Here is an 11,961-nt window from a genome sequence, read left to right as displayed (position 1 = left end):
TAATCCAGTATTTGCTTTCCAGCATCTGCAGTCATTGTTTTTACCTACCTGAATGAGGAAGTCGCTTAACTCTGACATGGTTTCCAGTTATCTGATCCAACATCTAAAATGATGGTCCATCAGACAGGTAAGGATTGAAAATGTGTATATTTACACACGTGAGTTTCCATTTAGAATACAACATCACCTGTGCTGGCAATGTGCCTGCAGAGAGATTTGCTTGCCCTCCCACTATATCTAGGTATGGTCCCATGGTCTGCAGCTAGAGCGGAGGGAGATCGTTCTATCGTTGAGCCTGTTGATGTACATGATTTGGGCATATGACCCTGTAGGTATTTGTGGTTAAAGTAGCCAGACACATTTAATTTCCTGCCTAGGTGCAGGCTCACCCTTCTCTGCTGCAACTTTCACAGGGCTCTAGATTGCAGGCAGAGTGGAGATGGTATGGCCTGTCACCTCTGGAATGTTCTGAGAGGAGACTCTGGGGGTCAACGTGATTCTTCCTCTCTATCAAAGTTCCTCCTGGCACCATCCTGATTCCTTGTAAGAAAAGAGTACCTGAGGTCAAGGTCTTTCAGCCCAATGTCACCTTGCTGCTGCAATTGAGCACCAATGGAGAAAGTGATGCAGTTCAGCTCTGCGTGCATTTTTAGCACCCACTAATTGTTCTACTCACCTGGCTTTCCATGGTGAGCAACAACCTCTCCATGGATACAGCCAGATCCATACTTGGTGGAGCCAGAATGGTTCTGATCTTTTGGAGAACTCCTTAAACCTTCCATTCAGTTTACTCAGTGTCTCACTCAAGGCGGCCTGTTGTCCCTGTCACTAGCTGTGGCATTAAGCAAAGTTATTCATGGTTTATACAATGGGAAGTCATCTCTTGCCTGGGGCTGAGCAGTACCTGGTTTCCAGTAATCCTCTGTATGTAAGGGATCTGGGGCATTACTTCCTTGACCAGCTGGCGAGACATGTCAGTGATGTACTCACCAGATTATGGCCCTGAGTCTAATCTTGATAAACTATCCACTGAAATGAAAATTTCTGAGCAGGTTGTTTTGAATCTGAAAAGAATAATTGGAAAAGACAAACATGAGCAAGTCAGAGAATGAAGTAATTCTGAAGAATTAAAGTTCATTTATTTCAATGCAAGACGTCCAGTAGGTAAGGCTGATGAACCTAGGGCTGTTTGGGAACATGGGATTGGAATGCCATTGCTATTACAGGAACTTGGCTGAGGGATGAACAGGACTGGCAGCTCAATATGCCAGATTTCAAATGCTATAGGAAACATAGAAAGGGAGGCAATAGATGAGGGAGAATGGTGTTTTTGATGAAGGAAAACATTATTGTTGTAACTAGAGAAGATAATTTTATAAAATCATCCAGTGAAAATATTTGGATTGAAACTAGAAATAAGAAAAGAATGATCATCTTGATGGGATTATAATATAGACTCCCCAATAGTCGGAAGGAAACTGAGGAACAAATATGTGGAGAAATGTCAGGCTTATGTAAGAATAATAAGGTTGTAACAGTAGGTGATTTTAATTTTCCAAACATTGAATGGGACTACCAGTTTTAAAGGTTTGGAAAGTGAAAAGTTTGTAAAATGTGTTAAGAAAATTTTCATTATCAATATGTAAATGTCCCGACTAGAGAAGGAGCAAAACTTGACCTTCTCTTGGATAAAAAGACAGGGTAAGTGACTGAAGTGATAGAGGAGGAGCACTTTGGTTCTAGTGATCATAATTCTATTTGTTTTAAAATAGTAATGTAAGCTCAAGTTTTTTTTTAAATTTGAGTAAGGCAAATTATAATGGCGTGAGACAAGAATTTTCAAATGTTGATTGGAATAGATTATTTGTAGATTATTATGTATCTATTAGAGTGCAAGGTAACATTGGCAGGATTAGAGAACAAACGATCAATAAAGATGTAGAGGTTCTAGTAAAGAATGAAAAAAGTTATACTGATTTAGACAACTGGATTCAAATGAATCTCTGAAACAAAGAGTGTAGGGGAATTCTTAAGAGGGAGATCAGGAAGGCAGAGAAAAGGTATGAGATAGCCTTGGCAAATAAGGTTAAGTATAATCCAAAGAGATTCTGCAAGTACATTAAGAGGAAGAGAGCAACTAGAGACAGAGTAGGGCCCATTAAAGATCAAAGGGGTTGTCTTTTGTTAAACCTCAGGAGATAGGAAAGATATTAAGCGAATATTTTGCATCAGGTTTTATTGTGGAGAAAGAAATTGAGCTAGAGAACTCAGGGAAATGAATTGTTTTCAAACTTCAGTATTTATTTACAGAAGAGGAAGTGCTTGAGTCTTAGAAAATATAAAGGTGTATAAATCTCCAAGACCTGATCTTGTGTATCCCAGGACATAGTGGGAATCCAGGGAAGAAATTGCAGGGCCCCTTTGCAGAAACATTTATATCATCTTGAACTACGGATGAAGCACGGGATGACTGGAGAGTAGCTGATGTTATGCCTTTGTTTAAGAAGGGATGTAAAGATAAGCCTGGAATCTTTAGACCTATGAATCTGAATTCAGTGATGGGTAAGCTTTTGGAGGTGATTCTGAAAGATAGGATTTACATACATTTAGAAAGGCAAGGAATGATCAGGGATAGTCAGCATGGTGTTGTGTGAGGGTAATCGTTTCTCATGAACTTGAATGAGTTTTTTGATGAAGTAACCAAGACCATTGATGAGGGCAGAGCAGTAGGCACATAATTAGTAAAGATAGAGCACATGGGATTCAAAGTAAGCTTGCCAAATGGATACAAAATTGGCTTAATAACAGGAGGCAAAGTGTGATGGTCGAGGCTTGTTTAAACTGGAGGCTTGTAACCAGCGGTATTGTATTCCACAGGTATCAGTGTTGGGTCTACTTTTATTTGTCATTTATATAAATGATTTAGATGACAATACCTAAGGCAATGGTTAGTAAGTTTACAAATGACACCAAAATTGGTGGTATAATGGACAGTGATAAAGTTTATCAAGATTACAAAGAGATCTTGATTAGTTGGATCAATGGGCTGAAGAGTGGCAGATAGAATTTAATTTGGAAGTAAGGGCAGGATTTATGTCATTAACAGTTGGGCCTTGGGTACTGTTAGGAGAAAATGAGAACTACAGATGCTGGAGATCAAATTCGAAAAATGTGGCGCTGGAAAAGCACAGCAGGTCAGGCAGCATCTGAGAAGCAGGAAAATCAACATTTCGGGCTTAAGCCCTTCATCAGAAAAAGTCGATTCTCCTGCTTCTCGGATGCTGCCTGACCTTGGGTGCTGTTGTAGAACAGAGAGACCGAAGAGTCCAGGTACATAATTCCACATGTTAACAAGGTGGTTAAAAAGTACTGTGTCCTGTTCTGGTTCCCTGTTATAGGAAGGATATTATTAAGTTGGAAAGGGTTCAGAAGAGATTTATCAGGATGTTGCCAGGAATAGAGAGTTTGCATTATAAGTAAAGGCTGGGACGTTTTCACTGGAGTGTAGGAGGCTGAGCCATGACCTTATAAAAATTTATAAGATCATGAAAGGTAAGGTGAATGACAAGTTTTTTTTCCCCTAGGGTGGGGAATTCAAGACTAAGGGATATATTTTTAAGGTGAGAGGAGAAAGATTTTAAAAAGACATAAGGGGCAATTTTTTTTTAAACAGTGAATGGTTCATGTGTAGAATGAACTTCCAGAGGAAGTAATGGATGCAGGTACAGCTACAATGTTTAAAATAAATTTGAATAAGAAATGTTTGGAGGGAAACGGGCCAAGTGCAGGTAGGTGGGGCTAGTTTAGTTTGGGATTATGGTCAACATGGACTGGTTGGATGGAAAGATCTGTTTCCATGTTGTATGACTCTCTGACTCTATGGAGAGTGCAGGCAGTCTTATTAGTCTTTCCTCTGACGGACCTGTGGCTTCTGTCTCCGAGGGGGAGCTGGTTGCTTGAAGACTAGTCTTTTAAGGGCAGATGCTGTGTGGATGCAACTGGTGTCTGCATTAGGGCAGACAGTTGTGCAATAGGGATAGAAACTTCAGCACGGTGATAAGGTGAGGGGAATGCAGCACAGCATGACAAAGCTTCCTGGGTTGCTTCAATTTTGGAGATCTCAGCATCCTCACATGAGTGCTTGCAATTCTCTTCTGTTAACTCAAGCATCTTCTATTCACTGGGGGTGAAGTGAAACCATCACCTATCTTTGCATTTTCTGATTGATTATGATACATTTTTACTATAATGAGAAATATAGTGGGATTGATTGAGATGAGAGCTGGTGGTGATGGTGCAGGAACAGAGAAGGTAGTATGGTGTCTCCAGGGAGTGAGTAAGAAGTGCAAAAGGTGGGAAGACTTCATAGATTGAGAGGATGAGGTGGTTGCGAACCTTTGAGGAATGATGCTGCAGGCAGTAGTGAGAGCTGTAGCCCTGGTGGGAAGAGGTTGCTGTGGCAGAGTTAGATTTTGTGGATTCTGAACAATCAAAGATGGAGGATGGGAAAAACCTGTGGTTGTAAAAGCTGCTCCCTTTTTGAAGTATTCTCAAATTTGGAGTTGATTTCCTTGAATTCTAGGAGCAAGTAATTGCTATTTTATAAGCTGTTGTATTATTTTGGAACTTTGGAGATTCAAATAGGGAAAGAAACCGACATTGCTATCTGACCCAGCAGTGTAGCTGCACAGCCACTGCATCGGTTGTTTGATTTTCAAGTATCGCTGGACATCGGAGGTTGTCTAAGAAAAAATAACAAACAGCAAAATTCACAGCTGACCTTGGAGAAACCTGTGTGTGGGAGAGCTCACAGCATGGGGAGCAGCTAAGTGGTTTTTTAAAGTGTAACCTTACGGCTTATTTTATAAAGCTACAACAATGAGTAGGGTAGGTTCTTTTTGAGTGCAACAGTAAGTTCTTTTTGACGAGAGTGGGATTCGAGCCCACGCGTGCAGAGCACAATGGATTGGCAGTCCATTGCCTTAAACTCTCGGCCACCTCGTCACACATCTGTCTTTTGATTAAATTTTAAAACATGGGTACTAAGTTAGCCTAGAACAGTGTTTTATAGAACAGTAAGACTGAGCTATTTTCTGGGTCTGCAGACTGTTAAGGTGCAAAGATGGCCTTTAGTAGAGTGATGTGTTCTTCCTGTTGGATGTGGGAGATTAGGGAGAGCTTCCATGTTACTGATGATTATGTCTATATGAAGTGTTTGGTTGAGAATTTTATTGGATAGCATGGATCAGTTGGAGTGGCAGTTAGAGGCAATGAGGAATTTACTGGAGCGAGAGGGTGGGATGGATGGCAGTTGTAGGAAAGGAGATAAGCTGCAGATACAGTCAGGTAGATTGGTTATTTCCAGGAAAGGTAGGAGAGGGAGGCAGATAGTGCAGGAGTCTCCTGTGGCTACCCCCGTCTCAAACAAGTTTGCTGTTTTGGAAAATGTAGGAGGTAATGAACACTCAGGGGAATGTAGCACTGACAGCCAGGTTTCTGGTACTGAGACTGACTCTAACATAATAAGGGGTACGTTAGGTTCCAAGTGATCGATTGTGATAATGGTCTCTCTCTAGTCAGAGGCACAGACAGATGTTTCTGTGACTGATGGCGAGACATCAGAATGTTGCCTCCCTGTTGCCAGGATCAAGGGTATCTCAGAGAGGGTGTAGAATATTCCCAAAGGGGAGAGGGACCAGCAGGAAATTATTGTGCACATTGGAACTAAAGATATAGGAAGAGAAAAAGACAAGATTCTGAGGACAGAATATAGGAAGTTGGCAGGGATTTAAAAAGGAAGTCCTCGAGGGTAGTATTATCTGGATTACTCCGTCCCACGATCTAGCGAGGGTGGGAATGGGAAGATAAAGCAGATAAATATGTGGCTGAGGAGCTGATGCAGGAGAGAAGGATTCACGTTTTTGGATCATTAGAATGTCTTCTGGAGTAGAAGTGACCTGTATAAGAAGGACGGATTACACCTGAATTGGAAGGGGACTAATATACTGGCAGGGAGATTTGCTAGAGCTGCTTGGGAGGACTTAAATTAGTAAGGTGGGCGGTAGGACCCAGGGAGACAGTGAGGGAAGAGATCAGTCTGAGACTAGTATAATTGGGCAAAGGAGCAATTGAAACAGTCAGGGCAGGCGGGAACAAAGCAGAGAATGAGGTAGGACTGATAAATTAAACTACATTTATTTCAAAGCAATACCTAACAAGGAAGGCAGATGAACTCAGAGCATGATTGGGAACATGGGACTGGGATATCATAACAATTACAGAAACATGACTCAGGGATGGACAGGACTGGCAGCTTAATGTTCCAGAGTATAGATGCTACAAGAAGGATAAAAAGTTGGGGGGGTGGTAACAAGACATGAGGGGAAATTATGTTTTTTATGAGGGATAACATTATGGTCATATTTAGAGAAAATATTCCTGGGAAGTTATTTGGGTGAAACTGAGAAATAAGAAAGTGATGATCACCTTATTTGGATTGTACTATAGACCCCCTCATAATTGACAGAAATTGAAAACCAAATTGTATGGAGATCTCTGCTATCTGTAAGCATAATAGGGTGGTTATGGTAGGAGATCTTAACTTTCCAAACATAGACTGGAATTGCCATCGTGTTAAGGGCTTAGACAGAGAGGAATTTGTTAAGTGTGTACAAAAAATATTTTCTGATTCAGAATGTGGATGTACTACTCGAGAAGGTGCAAAACTTCACCTACTCTTGGGAAATAAGGTAGGGCAGGTGATTGAGGTATCAGTGAGGAAACACTTTGGGGCCAGTGACCATAATTCTATTAGTTTTCAAATAGTGATGGTAAAGGATTGACCAGATCTAAACATTAAAATTCTAAAGTGGAAGAAGGTTAATTTTGATGGTATTAGGCAAATATTTTCAAAAGTTGGAGGCAGATGTTTGCAGGTAAAGGGACAGCTGAAAAATGGGAAGCTTTCAGAAATGAGATAACAAGAGTCTAGAGACAGTATGTTCCTGTTAAGGAAAAGGGCAGGGCTGGTAGGTATAGGGAAAGCTGTATGACTAGAGATATTGAGGGTTTGATCAAGAAAAAGAAGGAATCATGTGTAAGGTATAGACAGCAGAGAACAAGTGAATCCATTGAAAAGCATAAAGGCAGTAGGAGTATACTTAAGAGGGAAATCAGGAGGGCAAACAGTAGATATGAGAATCCTTTGGCAAATAGGGTAAGGAGAAGCCAAAGTGATTTTATAAAATGCGTTCAGGACAAAAGGGTAACTAGGGATAGAATAGGGCCCCTTAAAGATCAGCAAGGTCTCCTATGAGTGGAGCCACGGGAAATGGGGGGTGGGTGATACTAAATGAGTATTTTGCATCAGTATTTACTGTGGAGAAGGATCTGGAAGATACAGAATATGGAAAAATAGATGGTGATGTCTTGAAAAATGTCCATATTACAGAGAGGGAAGGCTTAAATCACAAAAAAGTGGATAAATCTCAGGACCTGATCAGGTATACCCTAGAATTCCGTGGGAAGCTTGGGGAAGTAACTCCTGTGCCCTTTGCTGAGATATTTGTAAAATCATTAGTAGCAGGTGAGATGTCAGAAGGCTGGAGGTTGGCTAATGTGCCACTATTTAAGAAAGGTAGTAAGGAAAAGCCATTAAGTGGGGTGGCTCAGTGGTTAGCATGGCTGCCTCACAACACCAGGGACCCCGGTTCGATTCCTGCCTCGAGCGACTGTCTATGTGGAATTTGCATGTTCTCCTCGTGTCTGCGTGGGTTTCCTCCAGGTGCTCCAGTTTCCTCTCACAATCCAAAGATGTGCAGTTTAGGGTGGATTGGCCATGTTAAATTGCCCACAATGCTCTGTGCATTAGTCAAGGGTAAATATAGGGTAGGGGAATGGGTCTGGGTGTGTTACTCTTCGGAGGGGTGGTGTGGACTTGTTGGGCAAATGGGCCTGTTTCCATACTGTAGGGGATCTAATCTAATCTAATCTGGATGTGATCTATATGGGCTTTAGTCGGGTGTTTGAAAAGGTTTTCCATGGCAGACTGATTAGCAAGGATAGATCTCACGGAATACAGGGAGAACTAGCCATTTGGATACAGAGCTGCTTGAAGATAAAAGATAGGGGGTGTTGGTAGAGGTTTGCTTTTCAGACTGGAGGCCTGTGACCAGCGGTGTGCCACAAGGATCGGTGCTGGGTCCACTGCTTTTTGTCATTTATGTAAATGATTGATTTAGGTTTGAGTAAGTCTACAGATGACACCAAAATTGGAGGTGCAGTGGACAATGAAGAAGGTTACCTCGGAGTACAATGGAATCTTGATCAGATGGGCCAATGGGCTGAGGAGTGGCAGATGGCATTTAATTTAAATAAATGTGAGATGTTACATATTGGAAAGGCAAATCAGGGCAGGACTTATACACTTAATGGTAAGGTCCTGGGAAGTGTTGCTGAACAAAGAGACCTACAGTACAGGTGCATAGCTCCTTGAAAGGAGTTGCAGGTAGATAGGGTGGTGACAATGGAATTGGCCAGTGCATTTAATATAGAAGTTTCAGTGGTTGGCACTGCTGCCTCACAGCGCCAGGGTCCTGGGTTTGTCTCCTGCCTCAGGCAACTGTCTGTGTGGAGTTTGCACATTCTCCCCGTGTCTGCGTGGGTTTCCTCCGGGTGCTCTGGTTTCCTCCCACAATCCAAAGATATGCAGGTTAAGTGAATTGACTCTTCTAAATTGTCCATAATGTTCGGTGCATTAGTCAGGGGGCAATGTAGGGAAATGGGTCTGGGTAGGTTACTCTTCGGAGGGTTGGTGTGGACTTGTTGGGCCACAGGGCCTGTTTCCACACTGTAGAAAATCAAATCTAATCTAATCTTAAAAAAAGTTCGAAGGTCATGTTGCAGCTGTACAGGACATTGGTTAGGCTGCTTTTAGAATATTGCCTGCAATTCTGGTCTCCTGCAATAGGAAGGATGTTGTGAAACTTGAAAAGATTTAGAAGGAGGTTGCCTGGGTTGGAGGGTTTGAGCTATAGGGACAGGCTGAATAAGCTGAGGCTTTTTTCCCTGGAGCATTGGAGGCTGAGGGGTACCTTACAGAGGTTTATAAAGTCATGATGGGCATGGATAGGGATAAATAGACAAGGTTTTTTCCTTGGGGTGGGCAGTCCAAAACTAGAGGGCATTGGTTTAAGGTAAGGGGGAAAGATTTTAAAGGGGGCAACATTTTCACGCAGAGTATGGTGCGTGTTTGGAATGAGCAGCCAGAAAAGTGGTGGAGGCAGGTAAAATTACAACATTTAAAAGCATCTGGATGGGTATTTTCCTTTGAGATTAGTGGTGAGCACCATCATTTCACAGCATACAAATACTAGCTTAAAAATTACACATGAATACAGCCATTCACACTCAGTTATTTTTTGACTGCATTGCAAACATAATACACCCTACTATAATGCAAACCTACATAAAAGGCACAAAATTCAGTTACATAGCTGCCTTATTTTTGGTGAAATGATTACTGTTTAGAATTAGATCCGATATTTTTATTTAGAGATGTCTTCACCCTACCGACAGGGACTTCACCTTTTTTTCAAACCCACATAAATGTCACATGAGGATTGACCTCTTTCTGGCTCCCTCGGCTCTCCTGGATTCAATTATGGGTTGTAAAATTGGGAATATAGCTATCTCTGATCATGCAGCAGTATATTTGGAGGTTAAAGGCCAAGAGTGAAGGGCTAGGTTTGCGGCACTGGCATTTGGACCCTTTTCTCCTTAAGGATTCCAAATTTGTGGAACTCGGGCACAGCTAGTAGTCCATCCATGCTATGGGAGACTGCTAAGGCCTTTGTTAGGGGATTAGCTATTTCCTATTCGGCGAGCCGGAAACTACAGAAGGAGGAACAGCAGCGTCTACTTGAGACGCGGCTGAAAGTTGCCAAGGCAGCACATTTTGCGCGGCCTTCGGTGACTAAGCTACAGCAGATCACAGCCCTCCAGGCTGCCCTGAATTCAATACTGACACAAAACGCAAAGAAAAAAGTTGCTTTTGCTGGACAAAGGCTGTTCGAATATGGGGATAGGCCAGGGAAGTATTTAGCTTACCTGACTTGGAAAAAGCGTGCTCTCCAATTCATTACTACAATCAGAGACAGCGCAGGGGCCCTTACATACGATGCTAAAAAATTATTCAGGCTTTTCGGAGCTTTTACTCTGAATTGTATCGACCTGAAGGTTGCAAGGACAGGAGGACTAAAATGGAGACCTTTTTTAAGAGCCTGGACCGCCCAGGGGTAACTTCGGAACAGATCTCTCTCCTTAATGCCCCCTTGACAGTTCAGGAAATACAGGAGGCAGCTAGGCAACTTCAGAGTGGAAAAGTGCCTGGCCCTGATGGTCTCCTGGGTAAGTTTTATAAGGAATTTATAAATGTTGGAGATATACAATCACTCCTATATGCATGGACGCCTAACACTATCTTTGAGAGAAGCTAATATTTCCTTAATTCTGAAGAAAGGGAATGTTCCTGAGGATTGTGCCTCATACAGATTTCTATTAAATTCAGATTTCAAGATTCTGTCTCAGATCCTGGCGCTGAGATTGGAAAGGGTTTAGATTAGATTACTTACAGTGTGGAAACAGGCCCTTCGGCCCAACAAGTCCACACCGACCTGCCGAAGCGCAACCCACCCATACCCCTACATTTACCCCTTACCTAACATTACGGGCAATTTAGCATGGCCAATTCACCTAACCTGCACATCTTTGTACTGTGGGAGGAAACCGGAGCACCCGGAGGAAACCCACGCAGACACTGGGAGAACGTGCAAACTCCACACAGTCAGTCGCCTGAGGCGGGAACTGAACCCGGGTCTCTGGCGCTGTGAGGCAGCAGTGCTAACCACTGTGCCACCGTGCCGCCCACAAATTATGGGTGTTGCCCCATATTATTAAAAAGGACCAGACAGGCTTTATACGGGGCCGTAGGTCCTCTAATAATATTAGAAGGTTGCTGAATGTGGTCCAAGTTTGTCAGCAACGATCGATTCAGGGGTTGGTGATTTCTTTAGATGCAGAGAAAGCATTTGACTGGGTGGAATGGCCGTATCTTTTTTATGTCTTAGAACAGTTCGGGTTGGGTGGAGTCTTTGCTAGGTGGGTGGAGGTTTTATGGCACCACCCTCTGGCCGCGGTCATCACCAATGGGGTGAAGTCTTGGAATTTTAGGCTGGTTGGGGTAGTTGGTAAGGCTGCCCCCTCTCACCATTGTTGCTTATGTTGGTGATAAAGCCTCTGGCAGAGGCCATTCGTCAAAACATCCACATAACCACTCCGGAAGTGGAATCGAGAGCACACAAGATTACACTGTATGTGGACAATGCCTTCTGTTTTTATCGAACCCGATGACCTCCATACCCCATTTGATACAATGTATCAAGTCACTTGGGGCTATTTCAGGACATAAGATTAACTTTGCAAAATCGGAGGCTATGCCTTTGGGGAACCTTAAGGATGTGCCAGAAGTTGAAGGTGGCCCTAAGTTCCCTTTTAAGTGGTCACGGGCACGGGTCTGATACCTAGGCATTTTTATTACCCCCAAGTTTGATCTGTTATTTCGGACTAACTTTGCCCACTTCCTCGACAATATTAGGTGAGATCTCCAGAGATGGGAGGCTCTTCCAATTTCATGGCTGGGCTGAATATCTCTCATTAAGATTAATGTTCTTCCTCATTTGCTTTATCCTATGAGCATGTTCCCTATAATGTTTCCCAGGTCAATGCTGCGGAAGCTTATAGGGTGGTTTGGTTCCTTTTGTCTGGCATCGTGGGCGGGCCCCTCATCAAACTTACTAAATTGCAATTGCCTCAAGGAGGGGGAGGAGTTGATTTCCCAGACATCAGAAAGATCAATTGAGTTCCCTGCTGTCATTTGTCTGCGATTGGGTAAGTAACGATCCA

General features: G+C 42.7%; 1 non-coding gene across 1 annotated transcript; it reads right to left on the bottom strand.

Moving 5' to 3' along the window:
- Window positions 1-4,922: 4,922 nt before the first annotated feature.
- On the bottom strand, window positions 4,923-5,004 carry trnag-gcc (transfer RNA glycine (anticodon GCC)). Its single transcript has one exon. It is a non-coding gene; the product is annotated as a tRNA-Gly (tRNA).
- Window positions 5,005-11,961: the final 6,957 nt, after the last annotated feature.

The sequence above is a fragment of the Chiloscyllium punctatum genome, chromosome 6, assembly GCF_047496795.1.
Source record: "Chiloscyllium punctatum isolate Juve2018m chromosome 6, sChiPun1.3, whole genome shotgun sequence".
Lineage (NCBI taxonomy): Eukaryota > Metazoa > Chordata > Chondrichthyes > Orectolobiformes > Hemiscylliidae > Chiloscyllium > Chiloscyllium punctatum.
The sequence above is the reverse complement of the archived record's forward strand: the minus strand, read 5'-3'. Positions and strand labels throughout refer to the sequence as shown.